The sequence below is a fragment of the Trichomycterus rosablanca genome, chromosome 1 (assembly GCF_030014385.1).
Source record: "Trichomycterus rosablanca isolate fTriRos1 chromosome 1, fTriRos1.hap1, whole genome shotgun sequence".
In the NCBI taxonomy this organism is placed as follows: Eukaryota; Metazoa; Chordata; class Actinopteri; order Siluriformes; family Trichomycteridae; genus Trichomycterus; species Trichomycterus rosablanca.
This window is the reverse complement of record NC_085988.1, coordinates 22,052,422-22,074,465: the sequence shown is the minus strand read 5'-3', so window position 1 is coordinate 22,074,465 and position 22,044 is coordinate 22,052,422. Positions and strand designations below refer to the sequence as shown.

General features: G+C 40.3%; 1 protein-coding gene across 3 annotated transcripts in view; it reads left to right on the top strand.

The window, feature by feature from the left end:
• Nucleotides 1-22,044, top strand: part of enox2 (ecto-NOX disulfide-thiol exchanger 2) — a 616,994-nt gene that overhangs the window by 331,708 nt on the left and 263,242 nt on the right. Inside the window, exon 1 of one of the 3 annotated variants that reach the window (XM_062990367.1) lies at nucleotides 16,679-16,797. The exons of the other annotated variants lie outside the window; for them this stretch is intronic. The gene's annotated coding sequence lies outside the window, so the exon portion shown is untranslated. Of the gene's footprint in view, nucleotides 1-16,678; nucleotides 16,798-22,044 lie in introns of those variants that run through there. 3 annotated transcript variants of the gene reach the window in all.

The following is a 22,044-nucleotide window of genomic DNA, read 5'->3' as shown; positions in this document are numbered from 1 at the left end:
TAGCAGCAGCAGCAGCAGCAGCATTAGTAGTATTGCTCATTATTATTATTATTATTATTATTATTATTATTATTATTATTATTATTATTATTATTTGCTCATCACTCCTTCATTATTATGCACTTTTTCAATGCTCTGTGTAAATGTATTCCAACCTTGGACTAGCATTTCCAGGATGTGTTCTGAACCCTTTGCAACCTTGTCCACTGTTTATTAATGAACAGTCTGATTTACCTCCTCATGTCTGTTTATAGTTCAAGCCCAGTCCCACTAGAACATTTTAATGATCGTCTTAGCATGGAATCGGCCTGATTGCAGTAGGTGATTGTGTCTTGTCGCTAGGTAACCCTTCTGAAACAAACTTGAGCATAATACTGCATAATTCATATCATTTGCACAGAATGCCATCATAATTGTGCATGCTCATCAGCCTACCAGCTCCATATTCCAACCACGCTGAGTATGAGTTACACTGAGCGTTTACCACCGCCGGTGTCATGACTGCAGTACAGAGACGATAAGATCCCTCGCCTGCCAGGCTGTGCTTTTCATATCTGAAAAACTCATTGTCGTCCATGTGTTGGTGAGAAATGACTCGTGGCATGAGTCATGTGTTTTTGAGCAAGACATGGAGGTGAAGGTTGGCGGTGTGTTATGTTGGCATCAGAGAAATCCGACAGTGCTGCTTTGGGCCTGTGCTGCACTGTGTGCATTAACCTTTGCTAAGTGATTTCTGGGGAAGTTGTGGCTGAAGATTCTATCGATTGGTGCTGACGTGGATGAGCCCCGAGGAGCAAGGCTGCTTTTGCGAGAGCTGAACTGAGACAAAAGAGAAACAGAGATGAACTCGAGAGTTTGTTCTCTTAGGCAGATCTAAAGTAGGTTAGACAAAACACATCACTTCAGAGATGATTTTCCTCCTGCCTTCTGAATATTCCACTCTACTGTTCTAGTACGAGCCTTATTCACTGGCACAGGGTGTTACCCTTGAGCTCAGGACCCCACATAGGGCATGACATTTTACATCTTATATGATGTTCTGAGCAAACAAATCTTAGCTAGGGCTAATACACAGTCGAGGCATTATTATGACCACCAGCGAATATCCAGAGTAATTGCCATGTGCAGCATGGACAGCAGCTAGACAGGCTGGGAGTGGCTCAATAAGGTCCTGGTAGGTTGTCACAGGTATCTGGAGCCATGCTGACTGCAGTGCATCCTACAGGTGCTCGAGGGTGCATGGTGGAGGATTCATAGAGTGAACACGGTGATCGAGATGGTCCCACAGATGCTCAGTTGGGTTCAAGTCTGGGGAATTAGGGGGCCAGGGTTGTACTTGGAAGTCTTGGTCGTGCTCTTCTAACCAGTGTAGGACATTTATAGCCGTGTGACATGTTGCATTGTGTTGCTGGAAGATCCCATCCGCCCCAGAGGAGACAATTTTACCCATGGCACTTTTATCTGTGACAGAAACGATGAATATATGTGCAGACAGCCTATTGCACACCTTATATACCCACCAAGCCAGCTCATGTAACATGACTTCCTTCATGAGCTGTATAAAGGTGGACAGGGGTCAGCATGGACACCCTGACTGGTCTGCGGCTATGCAGCCCCATACGCAACAAATTGTGATGCACTGTGTATCCTGACACCTTTCTATCAGAACCAGCATTAAGTTCCTCAGCAATTGGAGCTACAGTAGCTCGTCTGTTGGATCGGACCACACGGGCCAGCCTTCGCTCCCCATGAGCATCGATGAGTCTTGGCCGCCCATGACCCTGTCGCCGGTTTACCACTGTTCCTTCCTTGGACCACTTTTGATAGATGCTGACCACTGCAGACCGGGAACACCCCACAAGAGCTGCAGTTTTGGAGATGCTCTGACCCAGTCGTCTAGCCATCACTATTTGGCTCTTGTCAAACCCGCTCAAATAAGTGTGTTATTCACTTCACCTGTCAGTGGTCATGCCTGGTCGGTATATATGAGTTATGCGCTAAATATATATATATATATATTTATATATATATATATATATATATACTGTATATATATATATATATATATATATATATATATATATATATATATATAGAGAGAGAGAGAGAGAGAGAGAGAGAGAGAGAGAGAGAGAGAGCTTTCGTGGTGTAATGTAGGTGTCATACTAGAGGTAACAGCAGTGCCTGAGTTCCTGGGGTTTGAATCTCTGTTTCTTGCCTTTACGTGAACCTTGTCCAGAAGGGGGAAGGAGTGGTGTGTCAGTACAGGTCCCAAGCCTGGATAAATAGAAGGGTTCCCTCAGGAATGGCATCAGATGGCAAGCGGTTGCAACTGGTTACTATGAAAATGTCAATACTAGATTATCAGTATCAGTACTGATACACATTGGGACATTTCTCAGGTAATTAAGCTGTCTTTTTTTTTTTTTTTTTTTTTTTTTTTTTTATAACTGCACAAAACTCTGAGCTTGTTAGTAAAACAGTGTCTATTAAAACAAGCTGTGGTGCTGTCAGGGGCGCTGTCAGGGATTTTGGGCTCCAGGAAAGGATATACATTGAGACCCAGCCACCCCAGGCCATGTTAACTCAGAAAATATTACTCTGTGTATACACTGCAATTTACTATTTGATGCAATATTTCTTTTCCCTATAAAAAAATCGTGAGTTAAATTTGCAATGTAATTTAATGGTAAAACTCTTGACTGGAACATTCTCATTTCTTTCTTTTCTCTCCCCTGTCTTGGTTACATTTCTTTCAGTTTTTGATGACTAATTTTTTTCTTGAAAATGAGAAATGACGCTCCAATCTCCACTCACAGTTCACTGCTAGCAAGGACCATTCATGCCTGGTTTAAGAGCTGGCCGAAACATTTCATCTTAATAGAATTCTGGGAGCAATGCAAAAGCTATCTGCGTGTTTACTTTTTGTCTAATAAAAAGAAAAGACACATAATGTTCAAATAACGGCACAGGTCCTTAGACTCGTCCTAACTTTAACCTCCCAGTACCCTCTGTTTCCAAACCACTTACTACTCCACATTTGTAAAGCGCACACTATCACTGCAGTAAGTTGCTAGCATGCCTTCGCCTGAGTTCTGAAAGATTGTTTCCATAGCATGCAGGTGGCACTGGAATACCGCTGGCCCCTGAACAAAAGAAACCCTTTTTGGAATGCTGCGCTGTGTCTCTTTGTTGTTCAGTGAAGCACCTTTTTTTCACACCAATCTAGTCACTTCCAATTTCCTGTTGAGTATTACAATTCTCTGCCTCTTGCACCATTCTCTGACACGTGCTCAGTTGTAGCCGGACACTCATTATTCACCAGCCAGTAGCTTGACCCGGGGTCACGTTCTTTTCACCGCTTAAGCCAGTCGCACCCCCCCCCGCACAACCTTCACTCACAGACAATGCCAATTCTGTCTGTCAGACACCTGGCAAGGTCAAAGGCACTTCTAAGTGGTGTACTAGTGTATTAGATCACTGCGCCACCCGGATGGAGGAGTTAAGATCTACTTTTAATTACATTTATTATATATAATAAATGTGATTGTGGGAGCCATGGTAGTCCGTGGTAACTGAAAAGTGCCCACTTTTTTGGTGTGTTTTTGTTTCTGCCATTTTATTTTTTTATTTTAATTTTTTTCTGGTGTGTTTTTACTTGTTTGTGCTGTTTTTATTTTTTTATTTTTTTTTTTTTTCTGTTGTGTTTTCACTTTTGCTGGGGTGTTTTTGTTTCTGCTGTTTTTATGTATTTATTTATATTTTTTTCTGGTGTGTTTTAACTTGTGCTGTGGTGTTCTTGTTTCTGTTATTTTTAATATCTTTTTAATTACATTGAGTTATTTAATTATTATTATTGTTATTATTTAACAATAATAAAAAATAATTCAATAGTTATTAATTATTATCACTATTAATCCCCTGTGGGTTTAGAGCTCATTTTTAAAATTATGTTTAGTTATTTAATTATTATTATCATTATTATTATGATTATTGCTATTATTATTATTTTTTTTCAATTTTATTTCTACATTTTCTCCCTATTTAGTGTAGTCAGTTTTTCTTCCACTGCTGGGGGATCCCTATTTGCAGTCAGGGTGGGTATATTTCTGCTCTCGCCTCCGACGACCCGCACACAGCCCTTAGCGGAATATCCTGCTGCGCCACCTGGGCACCTTATCATTATTATTATTATTATTATTATTATTAATATTATTATTATTAATATTATTAAACCCCTGTGGTTTATTTTTTTCGGTGTGTTTTCACTTTTGCTAGAGTGCTTTTACTTATTTATTTATTTTTTTATTGGTGTAGAGAGCACCCGCTTCTTCACTGTGTCACTCATTATGTGTATTCATTTTGAAATAGATCCGAAAAGCCGAATGATTGCCTCGTAACTGCCTTCCACCCTCTGTCGATGTGCCAAGAGACCTACAGTCATCAGGGTGACCCCAGCAGCTACGTGCACCTCCGCACTTTAGCCATGCTGTTAGCCCATTAGCAAAGTGTTGCAGCAAAGCTATTTTAATAAACATCATACCAGGCCTCTGGCTCAATAAAGAGGGCCATACAGTAACACTTCACTCTGCAATTCCAGTCTGCCTACATGGTGCCAGCTGCGTGCACATAGCTGTGAGGAGGCATGTGTCATTCTGCATTGTGCCAGCGTCAGCGCTAAGACCTTGTGGCATTTCAGATGAGGCCTGACACAAAGTGATTGCCGAGACGTGGCCTAAAGGCTTACGCTGATGCCTAGCCGAGACAGCTGCGTTCAGTCATTCCGCCCGAGCTGCTGAGAAGAGCTTTGACAAAGCAACAACCAATTAGCCGTTTCCTACCTTGTTTTCTGCTGTTTACTTCATGCTGTCAGTGTGGCACTGATAAAGGTTGTGTTTGAAGGAATCGGCAGCGCCTCCTGTGTGTGTTTAGGGGGGTGCTTTGTCTAGCATGCAGCAGGAAAGGTCTGAATAAGTGAACCTCTATAACAGACTGTAAAAAGGTTTTTCTTTGTGTCACAGGAAGCTCAAGGTGCCACTCAGCGACATTTGGCAGAGCTTTCTGACTCTTGTATGACTGTGTGTTTGTGTGGGGGAAGAATATGTCTGATCATGTCTTTTTGTGTGTGCTAATGGAAGCAGTGATACTATATTAATACTCCTTCTGTGTGGTAATTAAGTAGGTGGTTTCTTGGATAGGCTGCCACTTTCACTTCTGTGAGATACAGTTCTGTCTCTGCTTCTTTTTTGTGTTCCACTTATACTTTCAGCAAAGTGTCATGTAGAACAGCGCTACAGCGCCCAGTGATTGCCAAGAGTTCTGTAGTCAATCAACAAATCAACAACAAGCATGTGATCAGCAAGACCCTCCCCTTTTCATTGTAACGTGGTTGTGTGTTCAACTTGGCTGGTGTGTTTACACTTTTGCTGGGGTGTTTTTGTTTGTGCTGTGTGTGTGTGTGTGTGTGTGTGTGTGTGTGTGTGTGTGTGTTTATATGTTTTTGCTTTTTCTGGTGTGTTTTTGTTTCTGCTGTTTTTGTTGACATTTGTACTTCTGCTGGAGTATTTTTTAATTTGCTTTTGCTGGTGTTTATTCACTTTTGCTGGGGTGTTTTATTGAATTTTGTTGGCGTGTTTTTATTTTAGCTGGGGTGTTTTTGTTTCTGCTGTGTGTGTGTTGTTTTTGTGTGTTTTTGCTGGGGTGTTTTGTTTCTGCTGTGTTTTTGTTGTCATGTTTTCACTTCTGCTGACGTGTTTTTTAATTTGCTTTTGCTGCTGTTTTTACTTTAGCTGGGATGTTTTTGTTTCTGCTGGTGTGTTCTACTTTTGCTGGAATGTTTTTTTTTGCTGCTGTGTTTTTATTTTAGCTGGGGTGTTATTTTTGTTGCTGTGTTGTTGCTTTTGCTGGGGTGTTTTTGTTTCTGCTGTGTCTTCACTTCTGCTGGAGTGTTTTTTAATTTGCTTTTGCTGGTGTTTTTTGCACTTCTGCTGGAGTGTTTTTTTAATTTACTTTTGTTTGGGTGTTAGTGATGGGAATTTCGGCTCCTTTTAGAGAGCAGGTTCTTTTGGCTCGGCTCACTAAAAAGAGCCGGCTCTTTCGGCTCCCAAGTGGCTCCTTAGATTTTTTTGTTGCTTGAATTAATTTATTACCAAATTACATGTAAAATGAATTACTAATGTAAAAAAAACATTGTATTAAATGTTTATTATTTAAATTGCTTTATTTATATACTCAACATGGAACAGAGTGCTCCAACAATAAATTATAAAATACAAAAACAAAGACCCATCTCAATTAGACAAAAAGATCCGATTGTGTATATTATTTGTAAATTTGCATCTAGAGTGGGGCGGCACAGTGGCTAAGTGGTTGGCACTGTCGCCTCACGGCAAGAAGGTCCTGGGTTCGAGCCCCAGGTGAAGAGCCCGGGTCCTTTCTGTGTGGTTTTTGCATGTCTTTCCCGTGTCTGCGTGGGTTTCCTCCCACAGTCCAAAGACATGCAAGTGAGGTGAATTTTCCTGTCATGAATGTAACCAAAGTGTAAAACGTGACGTTAAAATCCTAATAAACAAAACAAAATAAACAAGCATCTAGAGTGAAACAACACAACATCAACAAAGCATCACTCACACTCAACAAAATATAAATGAAAATGTGCAAAACAAAAAGAAGATAGTTTAGTGAAGATTAGCATTCAGAAAAACCAAGGAGCTCATCTTTGATGGGTTGATCCTGTTTCTCCTTTCTGTTATGATCTGCCCTGTTAAAAAAGATTCTTTCTGAGGGGACAGATACACAGTCTATGTGCCATCACATGTATAAGATGTGGGTAGACTGAACACTTGGTCTCCCACCAGTGGGCCTGAACTTCTCTGTAAAAGTGGTTCCTCGAGTCCAAACTTTACTATGTTTCCTCTCACTCATTTTCCTCACCTTTCCAGCGTGTAATGTCTGGCTGTGTAAGTTAATGTGTATATGTGTATATTTTTTGTAATTAATGTGTATTGGAACTGTGAGGGACTGAGCACCTGAACATTTCACTCACCTTTCACACCTGTGTTAATGTGACGTGACAATAAAGTGATTTGATTTGATTTGTGTAAAGCGCTGAGTTCTCTCTCCCTCCTGTTCGTGTGCACGCTGTCTGTGTGTGTGTGTGTGTGTGTGTGTGTAACCCCTCCCCTCCTGCTCAGTGTAAACACACAAACGCCACCACGTATCTTGACCAATCACGTGCGGCTTTGACAGAAAAAAAAAAACGAATCGGCTCCCAATGAGGAGCCGGATCCCGTCGTTCACTTTAAAGAGCCGGCTCTTAGAGCCGGATCGTTCGCGACCGACCCATCACTATTGGGTGTTTTTTATTTGCTTTTTCTGCTGTTTGTTGTTGATGTGCATTGACTAGCTGGTTGTTGCTTTTACTGTTGTTGATGTGTTTTTGCTTTCACTGGTGTGTTTTTGCTTTGACTGGTTGGTTGTTGTTTTACTGGGGTGTTTTTGTTTCTGTTGTGTTTTTTCTGTTGGTGTGTTTTTGCTCATTTTAAGGGGTTGTTTTACTTTTGCTGAGGTGTTTTTTGTTGGTGTTTTAGCTTTTGTTGTTTTACTTCTGCTGGCTTTCTGTGTGTGTTATTGCATTTACTTTGTTGTTGTTGTTTCTTTTACTTCTTGTTTTTTGCTTTTACTGGGGTGACCTTTTTCTTTTATGGGATGCTTTTACTTGAGGTGTTTTTTGTTGGTGTTTTTACTGTTGTTGATGTGATTTTGTTGTAGTTGAGGTGTTTTTTACTTCCGCTGGCTTTTTGTGTGCATTATTGCTTTATTGTTTTCTACTTTTGCTGGGGTGACCTTTTTTCTTTTATGATGTGTTTTTTTGTCCCTTGTTACACTGTTTTAGCTTCTGCTGCTTTTGTTGGTGTGTTTTCACTTTAGTTTTGTTTTGTTGTTTGTTTTTATTTTTGTTTTTTTTCCCTCTCTACTGTGCTGGTGTGTTTTTGTTGGTCACCAAGGCACGAACAGTAAAATCTAGCTTTATTTCATGTGTCAAGTAAAGAAAAAATTTACATGTACTACTCTCTCTCTCTCTCTCTCTCTCTCTCTCTCTCTCTCTCTCTCTCCCTCTCCCGCTCTCTCTCTCTGTCTCTCTTTTAAATGGTACATCATATTAAGTAGGTGTTGTTGTGGGAATTCAAAATAACCCTTAAAGATTGACACAGACAACCGGGATAGTGATAAAAGCAAATAATCAATTTATTACTCAGCTGAGGGCCAACCTCAATGCAAACCGCTCACACAGCTTTACAGAGAGAGAGAGCCTCCTGTCTGCCCTATCACAGTATTTATACCCCACTTTACTGCCCCTTCAGGCTAACTCTTCTCAGCGACCCAACTCAAGGTCAACTTTCCACATCAAACTTGCTTATCATCCTACAAGAATAGTTAGTTTGTTAGAAACATGGCGTACCTCCACAAGAATGCACCCGTATCAAAACTGTGCATGCACCCCCGCACACACCATCCCGACACCCATGCATTCCCACGGAAGCAAGAAGCCCATGCCAAGGTCAACATATCTCTGCCCCTAAGTAACCTTCCAAAAGTCTCTTCTACCTCTGCTAATTGAACTAAGAAAGCAGAAACGTATAAGTTTGATGCAAATAACTAATAAAATATAAAATTTCCATTCACAGTGATCAGTCAGAATTGTGTTGTTTTATTTGTTTACATTTGCACTGACCCTTTGTACTGACCCTTTGTTTAGGACAGGAGACTACATGATATATTGTCAGACACCCACACACTAACAGACTTTTGTCCATAACATGTGTATGTATATTCAACTTTTGTGTTCTCAGCACAATAACCAGACAGTGTACGCTGTGTATATAATTAATACATTAAGGCTGCTTTCAGTGTTATTTTTCCTGTTGTTTTTGCACCGCTGGGTAGCAGTATACCTTTGATGTATTTGTTTTGATAAAAGAATGACAGAATAGTGTTTTATTTTGTGATGACTGAAGTTATTGTTATTGGACTCAGGCTTCTGGGCTGTGTTGTGAATGGAATCTTCAAGTCTCATCTTTTAGTGTCTCATCCTTACCCCTGCAGTCTGTTGAATTTATTCTGAACTCTCCGGCTTTTGATGGAACAGAGATATGAGACAAGTGCTGGAGGTGAACCTTGGCTTTGTTTTCAGCACTGAATGTAGTGTTGGACTCTTCTTGCTGCTCAAACGCAGTCAGGGCTATTGATACACATCTACTAGTTTACATTTCGGTAGGTTTGACTTTTTTAAATTCATGTTTGTTATCTATATGTACACTATATGACCAAAACTATGTGGGTATTAGTGAGGTCATGTGTTTTAGCCACTCCCATTTTTAACAGATGTATGAAATCTGTTATCATATGCTTTATATCTAATAAGGCAACATAAAAAGGGATGAAGTGGAACAACAATTGCAAACATTGTTCATCCAACATGATGAAAAGGGCATACAGTCCCATAGACATTCCCCAAACTCTTATAAAAGCCTTCTCAGAACACTAAAGACTGTTAAAGCTGCAAATGTGAGGTATCTCTATATGCGTGCTCACTGCAGTATCCTATTTATCACTCAAAAGGGACCCCTATAGAACACACACTGCACCTATACCCACACTCTTCTTATACTGTCATTGACCTTGAGGTGAATTAAAAATCCCAACAACACTGCTGCACCTGATACACTCACTTGATACCAATACAACACACCATATCATGTTATTACCATGTTAGTGTCATTGCAGTGCTGAGAATAGGCCATTTCCCAAAAAACATCTGGTCGATGGAGGTCATATGGGGGCTACTTTTTTATTGGAGGGGGCCAAAGTGTTCAGAGCAGTTAGTTTGTATACCCACAGAGTTCATCTGTAAGGTATGTGTAGCTTTTAAATTAATCAATGAATGTAGGTGCTAGATAGATGTACCTAATAAAGTGCTTAGTGAATGTATGAATAAATAATAGTAGTAGATTTTGATCAGTGACTGGGGTCGGCAGGGTGGCTCGGTGGGTAGCACTGTCTCCTCACAGCAAGAAGGTCCTGGGTTTGATTCCCAGGTGGGGTGGTCCGGGTCCTTTCTATGTGGAGTTTGCATGTGCTCCCTGTGTCTGTGTGGGTTTCCCTCAGGAGCTACGGTTTCCAAAAGACGTCCAAGACCGTGTTTGACATTAAACTTGAACTGATGAATCTTGTTTAACTACCTGCCCTGTCATGAATGTAACCAAAGTGTGTAAAACATGACGTTAAAATCCTAATAAATAAATAAATAATATGTTGCACTCACAGCCTTAGCCACATACAGTACATGACACCCACAGTGGAACAGGCTAACACTTCTCAGACACATGAGAAGATGCTAATCGTTTCATTTTTAGCAGCCATTGCTGGATTCCTATAGAGAGCTTAAACTCAGGATCATGATATGCTCTTGGTATTCTTCTGCCACTCGTGTCTGTAGAGCTCCTAGCCAGGCCTGTAGCAGACGTGAAAAATCATTATGCCTTCATTCCTCCCTTCTTTACTTTCTTTCTTTAATCCATGCAGTTGTGCCAGTCCTGATGAAGTGTTATGGCAGCTTGTTTTTCTAATGTGTCTGTGTCCTGTCTCTCTGTTTCTGTTTAATGAGTTGAATCTCTTGAGCTTTAAGACAATCTAAACACAAACAGTGGAGTTCTATCACTCCACTGCACAGTTCTGTCAAGCGTTTTGCTTGAATTTTATTTAGATCACTTTAAGGAATAAATGTGTGATTTTGCTTTGTCTTGTCATTGCTTAGATGCAAATCTTGAAAAGAAACAAAATAAGAATTTTGTTTGTGGTCAAGGTCAGTTTCTCATATATATATATATATATACTGTATATATATATTGTGGTTAAGCTCCTTATTTGTATTTGTATGTAACGGAGCCCATGTATATTCCCTCCTTATTGTGTTTTCTATTAATTATCTTTCCTTTCCTTATGGTTGTGCACTATAGGTTTGTAATGGGTTGTGATCTATCTATCTATCTATCATGCCCTTTAAGCGCAGAAATATAGTTACTTCAGGCAAAACAAACAAAGAAACAACCTTTTAATCCAAGGCAGGTTGCAAGGTTCAGGCCCCTCACTGGTAAGAAATGACAATAAACTTAACTTACTGGATGCTTAACCAAGTTTAAACAATATTGTGGCTAAGCAACAAACAAAAAAAACAGTAACAGGAAAATAAATGCAGTGGTCTAAACAGCACTTTAACAAAATAAAAAAATGGTGTCACAATTTGACTACTGTGACAGCCCAGTTCTTAAATAAAGAGAAACAGGTCCAGGTCCTTTCTGTGTGGAGTTTGCATGTTTTCATTGTGTCCATGTGGGTTTCCTCCCACAGTCCAAAGACATGCAGTCTGGTTAATTGGAGCTACTAAAAAGTCCCCTTAGGTATGAGCGTGCGCGTGTGTGTGTGTGTGCGCGCGCGTGTGTGTGTGTGTGTGTGTGTGTGTGTGTGTGTGTGTGTGTGACCAGTCCAGGGTGTTTCCTGCTTTTCTCCCAGTGAACCTGACCAACCTTGTCTCTGAATAGAATAAAGTCAAGTCAACTTTATTTATATAGCACTTTTTACAATAGACATTGTCTCAAAGCAACTTTACAAAATCCAGGACCAACAGATACAAAAACCCCTGTTGAGCAAGCCGAGGGCGACTGTGGCAAGAATAAACTCCCTGAAAATTACAGAAAGAAACCTTGAGAGGAACCAGACTCAACAGGGCCCCTCCTTCTTGGGTGGTCTGGAGGATACTTTAAATAAATAGGATTTACACAAATCATACAAACACAGAATTAAATGAACTAAAAGTTATAACTGGCAATAAATAAATAAACAATAATAGAGTTGTTATTCGGTCTAATCTTCAATAAAGTCTGTAGTGAGTTCTTGTCATTCTTGGTGCAATTACTCCAGACCCGTCACATCCGGCAGGAGCAGCACTGTTGGCACTGCAGTCTCGACTTCAATCCTTAACCTCGGCGGGTAAATAGATTTCCATCAGAATGCCTTTGGAGTAAAACAATAGAGAATGTAGTTAATAATGTACAATGCTAGTTGAGTAAAACAGTTTTACAGAGAGTTTTAGACTCCTGCAGCCCTAAATATTACAGCATAACTAAAAGGGAGCGCGAGCAGGTAACAAGGTCATGAAGGCTTTCACAGGACATCAGCGCCCACCTCTCCTACCCAAACCGGAGTGATCGGACAAGAGAGGCAGAACGACAGCAACCCAACTTCCCTGATCACCACAAGTTTCTATGACCAAGAACTCCCAAGCTCTGCGCCTTTGTCTATACTAATCAAAAGCCTGAGAAAATAAATATGTTTTTAGTCTAGACTTAAACATTGAGACTGTGTCCGAATCCCGAACAGAGGTAGGAAGAAAGTGGTGGTAAAACAAACAATGAATGAATGAATGAACCAGTACCAGTGTGCAGTCAAAAATCAGCTCCAAAAGAACGACTCCATTATCTTTCCGGCAGAACCCAGAAAAGATGTCACATGTGTTCCCAAAATAGAACTCTTGCCTTTTATCTCTGCTGTAAAGCTCCATACACACACTCAGGATTAACAGACACAACATGCCTCAATGAAGATGTAATTATGTAAATTAACAGCATCAAAATGGCACTTACACTACCTGTGGCAAAGGCAGGCTGGTGAACAAGAACTAAATAAATCACTGATATGTTGGTGATGTATATTAGAACTCCATTCTCCATTCAATGCATTTAAAATAATATTACATTTTTATTTAACTAATAAAAGAAGAAAGAAAAGATTTCCACTGTTTTCACTGATCAGCTTAATTGTATTTTGTAAATATAAACAAATATACAATTTGATGCCTGTAACACTTTTAAAAATGTGATGCATTGTGTCAGTTTGCAACTAGAATTTTTGTCCATTCTTGCTTGGTTCGAGACTTCACCTGCTCAGCAGATTGTGCCTGCTGATATCTGATTCTACTCTTCATGATGCGCCATACATTTTCAATAGGAGACATATCAGGACTGCAGGCAGGCCAGTCAATGCAGTCATGCTCTCTATGTCTTCAAAACCATGCTGTAGCGCATGCCAGATGAGGCCTGATGTTGCCTTGCTGGAATAATTATGGACTTCCCAGTGAGAACATGGTATCATGTTTCTCTAAAATCTGTGTTAGTGGTACCTTCACACATATACAAGTTATCCATGCTGTGGGCACTGATGTGCCCCCATACCATGACAGATGTTGGCTTTTACACCTTTCGCTGATAACAGTCTGGATGGGTCTTTTCAGCACTCAGAACTTGACGTCTTTTTTACTTAAAACAAACATTTTTCCATTGTCTGTTGGTCCATTTGAAATGAGCTTGGGGGTAGAAATCTTGGTGGTATCTCTGCATTGATGTACGGCATTATAAACACGTCCAAACCTTGTCATACTGGCTATAGAGGGTCACAGACTAGCACATGCTTCTTTTGATTTGTGTGAAGCCACCGGATTGTCTTTTTATCTTCTAATGTTGATATTGCTACATACAGCCATAACGCTTGCGAAGGAATGCTCTAGACTGAAGTATTATTTCATCACTTTTTAAAAGACAGCACGTTTTAAAAGTTGCTGCTGTAGCAGTAATACAGCAATACCTCATCTGGCCTTCAATCCCTCAGACACGGCCAGTTATCTCTGTAGAGCGGTTAGAGTTGTACGGGCCAGTGGCACAGCTGAGACTCGACCCTGGGGCTCAGTGGTGGTGGGCTTTAATATTATATTGATTTGTCACCTCAGCGTCTTTATGTTTTGTTTAATGATTCACTATGATAAATATGCAGTAACAGATGATCTACTTTTCTAAGCCTTTTTGTTTATTTTATTTTTTTTGTGAACTGCAGGGTTAGGTGATATGGTATAATGCTCAATTAAAGGTTTGGATGAGTCACACGTAGCACCTTGAATTTGCTTTTACTAGATTACAATGAGCAGAATGCAAGCTGGTGGACCGTGGGACCTTGAGTGATAATATATGACGTCTGGCATAAACTGTTAAGGATTGTTGCAGCGATAGATATATACACTCACTTACTATTTTCTTGGGAATTCCATAACAATAGTCAATAGTTAATTGGTTTGTTGTCTGGAGAGGAGGCAGTGTGATGCTTTGGGCAATGTTCTGCTGGGAAACCTTGTGTTCTGCCATCCATGTGGATGTTACTTTGACACGTACCACCTACCTAAGCATTGTTACAGACCATGTAAACCCTTTCATGGAAACAGTATTCCCTGATGGCTGTGGCCTCTTTCAGCAGGATAATGCACCCTGCCACAAAGCCAAAATGCTTCAGGAATGGTTTGAGGAGCACAACGACGAGTTTGAGGTGTTGACTTGGCCTCCAAATTCCCCAGATCTCAATCCAATTGGGATCCCAGAATGTATTTTTTATTTATTTATTTATTTATTTTAACTCAGGGGGTCTAGGAGAAAAAAAAGATTAAGAACCGCTGTATTAGACTATCAAGATCAGCCTGAACTTGTAATAGGTTCATCTGCCATGGAGATGTGCAGAGGGGCGCGATTTACAGAATAATGCTATGCCATATCTGCCATAAGGCCATCAGGGGGTGTGAAGGCACAGATGATTCTTTGTATCAATACCTTTAATTGAGATTCTATGTGCCTTATTGTTTATGGTGAAGGTCCCTCTATTAATCCTATTTATCTATTTCTTCTTTTGAATGTTGTTGGTTTTAGTCTAGTTTTCTGCCAGCGCAGATGCCTGCACTCTTTATCTTTGTCTTTTTCCTGAAAACTCAGCTGGTGTTGCAGCACTTTTCAGTCATCACGCTTTTTTGCCCGTCAGGTCTTTTTCAAAGCTGGATCATGTCTGATCCAGATGTGACACAGGGGATGTGCCAGTTGGTGGTTTGTTTTTGGCTTCTACTCTTTACTTCTTTTTCAGGGGAACGAGAACTTGGTTGTCACAGGCTTGTGGATTGAGCTTTATTGTGAGCTTTCCTTTCCTATACACTTGTTTTTTTTATCATTGCAGGCCATGGAGGTTTGGTGTCTTTTTCTGGTTTCATTCTCCATTATTTTATTTTCATTGTATTATTATTTTATTTTATGTTTTAAGTTTTATCTATGGTTGTGGTTGTACAGTATCGTTCTACCTTAGTAGCATCCTTAGACATTAAGTAAATTGGGTTCATTTTTTAATCTTGCAGGCACCTGGTGCTTCAGTGGCAGGGCACAAACCGTCCTATTACCGAAATGTTGACACAAGCTATATTAGCACCCTAAATGAATGCTCTTAATGTCACATTATGACCCTGCCATGTGTATATTGTGTCAAGATTTGTTTGACCAGGCAACATTTTTTCCAATCCTTTTAAGTGTTAATAAACCAGTGCCTGCTGAAGCCTCAGATTCCTGTTTTTTGAGTTACGGTAGCCTTCATATGACCTCTCTAAGATCATTTGTTTTCTTTACAATTGCTGCACACTGGATGCTTTTTGTTCAAACATACTCAAATGAGATAATTCGGCGCCAACAAACATGCCATGATCAATGTCACTCAGATCATCGTTTATTTTCTTATTCTAGTGTTTGATGTGAACATGAACCAAAGCTCTGAAGCCATTTTTGTAGGATTCTATGCATTGCTTTGCTGCCACACAATTGATAATTGCATACATGGGCACATGAGGTGTTCCTAATAAAGTGTATTGCTCTGCTATAAGAGCTAACGTGGGCTGTGAGGCATACAGCATTAATAATAATACAAAAATCCTGTCATGAATCATCCTTTCATTTAGACTGAATCAAACACCGTATTGAATCAGCTCCCTAATTCAATAACATTACGCTTCTTCTTGTTTACATTTGTGTAGCTGCACTTGGCTGCTAAAACGGCACGCACACTCATTCACAGGCGAGTGTCCTGTTTACTTATTTTCTAACAGTGCTTAACTTGCTACTCTTGAACTGTGGTTAATAGGATTTTTTCACCCTCTTTTGTGATAATATCTGAGCATCAGAGCAAAACGTGGTTCCTGTAGGTCTCTATGCTGAATAATGTATCACACTGTACCACAGTAAAGAAAACACTTGTCCTTCGATTCCACGAGTATAAACAAGCATTTAGGCTGAATGTGTGTAAAACTTGTCTGGTAGTGCTACAGAAAGCCAATTATGTTGTTGATGGGTGGTCGCTGTTTGAATCCCAGAAAGTAAACGAGAGCATAACTGGCCATTATGTCTAGTGGAAAAGTTAGCAGTCTGGTTTTCTTTGCCATGGTAGCCAACAGCAGACAACTGGTAGCTAATGAATCCAAAATAATCAGTTAGTGCTTTCCTTAATTCAAGTGTGTACTTTAGCTGGCTAGCCTACTGTATGTGTAAGTGACTGTTTAACTCATTATCTAAAGAAGTTTATTACACTACCAGGCCTTTCACCCAAACAGTAGTCCATAACGCCAGTCAGTTTGTTTGTTTATTAGGATTTTAACGTCATGTTTTACACTTTGGTTACATTCATGACAGAAACAGTAGTTACTCATTACACAAGGTTCACCAATTCACCTCACTAACATGTCTTAGGACTGTGGGAGGAAACCGGAGCACCCGGAGGAAACCCACGCGGACACGGGGAGAACATGCAAACTCCACACAGAAAGGACCCGGACCGCCCCACCTAGGGATCGAACCCAGGACCTTCTTGCTGTGAGGCGAGAGTGCTACCCACTGAGTCAGTATTAACCTATAATCATTATTTATTTTGGAATATTCTACTATTAATCTTCATATTGTTTGATTTGCCATTGTTTTGACAGAACCTTTTAGTAAATTATGATTAGCTAGTCCAGGCATCAGTTTTAGACAAAATCACAAAGAATTATGCTCAGTGTAGCGTCAGTAGTGAAGTATTACAGACGCAAACATCAGTATCGCATGAAAGCCAGGAATCAACAAGATTTTTCCCCCATTATGTACATTGTTAACATCTGATGTAGCTACGTCAAGACATTTAAATTTTCTGCATTTAGCAGACGCTTTTATCCAAAGCGACTTACATTACAGTTACAGTATACAGTCTGAGCAATTGAGGGTTAAGGGCCTTGTTCAAGGGCCCAACAGCAGCAACCTGCCAGTGGTGGGGCTTGAACCAGCAATCTTCTGATTACTAGTTCAGTACCTTAACCACTAGGCTACAGCTTGCCCATATAACTAATCATTTGTTAGATAAAGAAGCTTTAAACCATCTGTGTGTAGCAAAACAAAAAAGGATCAGTCAGACACTGTTTTTCAGACACTGTCACTGCTGCTGTGCTGGTTTTTTGGAGGCAAGTTTGAGTGTGCTTAAACCTGAAGGAATCATGTTTTGGTCACACAAGATTCATCAGTTCAAGTCTTTAATGTCAAACACAGTCATGGAAAATTTTGTATCTTCAATTCACCTCACTTGCATGTCTTTGGACTGTGGGAGGAAATCCACACAGACATGGGGAGAACATACAAACTCCACACAGAAAGAACCCGGACTGCTTCACCTGGGAATCGAACCCAGGACCTTCTTGCTGTGAGGCGACAGGTGCTGCTCACCGAGCCATTGTGCTGCCCTTTGGGGGTGAAAAAATTGAAACTGGACATTTGTAATAGTTCAATTTAAAATGATTTAATAATTACTTTAAAATAATACATTTTTACTTGCTGTATTTATAAGATTATATTTTTTTTCTTGTGCACATTTAAAATAGCTCTGAATTACTTTTTATAATATTATAATATACAATATATATTAATTATATAAAAATTATATGTAATTATAATAACATTATATTACAATATATAATGTTTTTTATTTGTTTTTATTCATTTTATTATTTATTTATTTTATTTTATATTTTTCTCCACTTGTGGCCTTCCTCTTTCAGACACAATCAGCTGTGTCTGTTGAGTGGCCAGCCAGGACTGTGGCACCTCCTAGACTCATAATTACCAACTGCTGCTCAACCCGAGTGCCCCGTCACTGTGTTTTTACCTAGACCATGTTCAGTACGGGATACTTAAAAAAAAATCTGTGAAAAGGCTAAATTAAAACACCACTAATTGTGAGTCTGTTCTTTCTGCTTTCTCAGGCGTTTGTGTGCATACATTTCTATTTATTGCTGACATACCAGGTTTAAAGAAGGCTTGCATGTACATCTAGCCAACAAATAAATAAATATATAAATAAATCCACTTCGTAACTCTTCTCCCGCATGATTAAACAACTATCTTTGGCAGTGTACTCTTTTCAAAAGTTGTGAAGTTTACGGAGCCTTTGTTTTCTAAAAACAGGGCAGCATATGCAGATATTTTTCACTCCCAGGAGTCTTCTTTTTTTAAAAGCAAACAGCAAAAACAGGTCATTCCATGTCAGAAATCCTTTCTGTGAGTTTTTTTAAATGCTGCTTTAGAAACATTTAATGCTGCAGAGTAAATAAATGCCATCCATCCTCACATTCTTACTGGCATACTGGCTAAATCTGCCCCTCTTTTCCTGCCTAGCAAGGGCTTGTTATATTAGCATCTGTGATCATTTACATTTTTCAACATTTAGCAGACGCTCTTATCCAGAACGACTTACATACAGTGTATCACAAAAGTGAGTACACCCCTCACATTTCTGCAGATATTTAAGTATATCTTTTCATGGGACAACACTGACAAAATGACACTTTGACACAATGAAAAGTAGTCTGTGTGCAGCTTATATAACAGTGTAAATTTATTCTTCCCTCAAAATAACTCAATATACAGCCATTAATGTCTAAACCACCGGCAACAAAAGTGAGTACACCCCTAAGAGACTACACCCCTAAATGTCCAAATTGAGCACTGCTCGTCATTTTCCCTCCAAAATGTCATGTGACTCGCTAGTGTTACTAGGTCTCGGGTGTGCATAGGGAGCAGGTGTGTTCAATTTAGTAGTACAGCTCTCACACTCTCTCATACTGGTCACTGAAAGTTCCAACATGGCACCTCATGGCAAAGAACTCTCTGAGGATCTTAAAAGACGAATTGTTGCGCTACATGAAGATGGCCAAGGCTACAAGAAGATTGCCAACACCCTGAAACTGAGCTGCAGCACAGTGGCCAAGATCATCCAGCGTTTTAAAAGAGCAGGGTCCACTCAGAACAGACCTCGCGTTGGTCGTCCAAAGAAGCTGAGTGCACGTGCTCAGCGTCACATCCAACTGCTGTCTTTGAAAGATAGGCGCAGGAGTGCTGTCAGCATTGCTGCAGAGATTGAAAAGGTGGGGGGTCAGCCTGTCAGTGCTCAGACCATACGCCGCACACTACATCAAATTGGTCTGCATGGCTGTCACCCCAGAAGGAAGCCTCTTCTGAAGTCTCTACACAAGAAAGCCCGCAAACAGTTTGCTGAAGACATGTCAACAAAGGTCATGGATTACTGGAACCATGTCCTATGGTCTGATGAGACCAAGATTAATTTGTTTGGTTCAGATGGTCTCAAGCATGTGTGGCGGCAATCAGGTGAGGAGTACAAAGATAAGTGTGTCATGCCTACAGTCAAGCATGGTGGTGGGAATGCCATGGTCTGGGGCTGCATGAGTGCAGCAGGTGTTGGGGAGTTACATTTCATTGAGGGACACATGAACTCCAATATGTACTGTGAAATACTGAAGCAGAACATGATCCCCTCCCTCCGGAAACTGGGTCGCAGGGCAGTGTTCCAGCATGATAATGACCCCAAACACACCTCCAAGACGACCACTGCTTTATTGAAGAGGCTGAGGGTAAAGGTGATGGACTGGCCAAGCATGTCTCCAGACCTAAACCCAATAGAACATCTTTGGGGCATCCTCAAGCGGAAGGTGGAGGAGCGCAAAGTCTCGAATATCCGCCAGCTCCGTGATGTCGTCATGGAGGAGTGGAAAAGCATTCCAGTGGCAACCTGTGAAGCTCTGGTAAACTCCATGCCCAGGAGAGTTAAGGCAGTTCTGGGAAATAATGGTGGCCACACAAAATATTGACACTTCAGGAACTTTCACTAAGGGGTGTACTCACTTTTGTTGCCGGTGGTTTAGACATTAATGGCTGTATATTGAGTTATTTTGAGGGAAGAATAAATTTACACTGTTATATAAGCTGCACACAGATTACTTTTCATTGTGTCAAAGTGTCATTTTGTCAGTGTTGTCCCATGAAAAGATATACTTCAATATCTGCAGAAATGTGAGGGGTGTACTCACTTTTGTGATACACTGTAAGTGCTTTCATAATAAACATTACCTTACTCTAGTTTAAGTAAACAACAGTCCAAGAACACAAATCTGCTAAAACTCTGTTAGAACCAAAGTTAGTGTTTTTTTTTTGTTAGTAAATAAGTACATGTCAGCTTAAGTGCTTAGTAAAGAGGTGGTTTTTAATCGTTTTTTAAAGACAGCAAGAGACTCAGATGTTTGGACAGACAAGGGAAGCACGTTCCACCACCTGTGTGCCAGTACAGAGAAGAGCCTTGATGCTTGTCTTCCTCGAGTCCTGGGTGGAGGATCAAGTCGAGCGAGACTAGTGGTTCGGAGGTTGCGTGGTACAGAGCAAGGGTTTATTAGACTCATTTGGCTTCGTAGGCAAGCATCAGTATTTAAAACTGAATGCGGGCAGCTACAGGAAGCCAGTGAAGAGAATGCTGCAGTGGGGTGATGTGGCAGTGTTTAGGTTGGTTAAAAACCAGCTTTTTGAATGAGCTGCAAAGGTTTAATAGTGGACAAGCACCTGCCAGGAGGGAGTTGCAGTAGTCCAACAGTAGTCATCATAACACACAGGGCTTTGAATCATAATCTCTCCTTATGTGTGTGCATATTAAACACTTTTAATCCTTCTTCTTGCTTAAAGATGGTATTGCAGTTGTGATATCGTTGCTTGAATACATGCGGATTGCTCATATGTACATGAATAATACAAGTAGCTCCTGTGCTAGATCCTAAATTGATGTTGGAGGGTATTTGGCTCATAGAGAGGTGATTAGTGCCGGAGCAGGCGTCTGCAGACGTCCTTCCTTTTATTTTAGCGCCGAGTATGTCTGAGGAACCCCTCGCTACAGAGGCTAAATCCTCTGGAATTCTTAATAGCTTTTGTCCTCCTCACCCTCTGACAGGTGAAATGAATGCTGGAAGTGTCTCCGCTCACTGTCACCACTTTGCCGGGCGTCGTCACTGACCCGCGAGGAAGACGGCTCTGCTTGCAGCCTGCCGGGCATTCTAATGAGCTGCCGCAAATCTCAGAACATCTCCTCCTCCCATCCTGCCATCGCTCTCCTGCACACATTAATTCAGGAGCAGGCACTATCCTCACCGTTAGGACGTTTTAAAATAGAAGAGCAGGGCTTATTGTCATCACCGCCCTGACACAATTAAATGCACTTCTTATTAAAAACAGCTAAAAGTGCAAAAATAGTAACAGCACCACCTATAATTATCCTTTTGAGGGACTCAAACTTTATAACAATAACGATATCACAATAATTAACAATAATTAAAACAAAATAGATCTAAATTACCTATATCTTTATCTATCTATATCTAAGAATAGCTCACAAACAACTTTTATTTTAAATAATGTTCAGCAGAACCTCCTTATATACTACATAAATAAAAAATAAAGTAAGAAAAATACTACAAAGAGTTCTTTACAGGTTTCTTAAAAGGAACACGAGCCTGTACTGTGCTGTTTCCACCACTGAGTGAGTCTGTATCAGTATCTACATTGGGGGGGCATCAAGTGATCACTCAGCTCAGCTTTGATTTTGTCCTCTTGTGATTTGGGGGGTGGATACAACATTTTAAACATTTAAGGATGTGTAATGTGTCATTTTAGTCCCATAAAACTTTCAAACTGTATTAACCACTATTATGTGTCGTAGAATGATTCGATTCTATTGAACGGCCCTTTAAGCCAAAATAAAGGAACCGATTCGCGCATTTGGGAG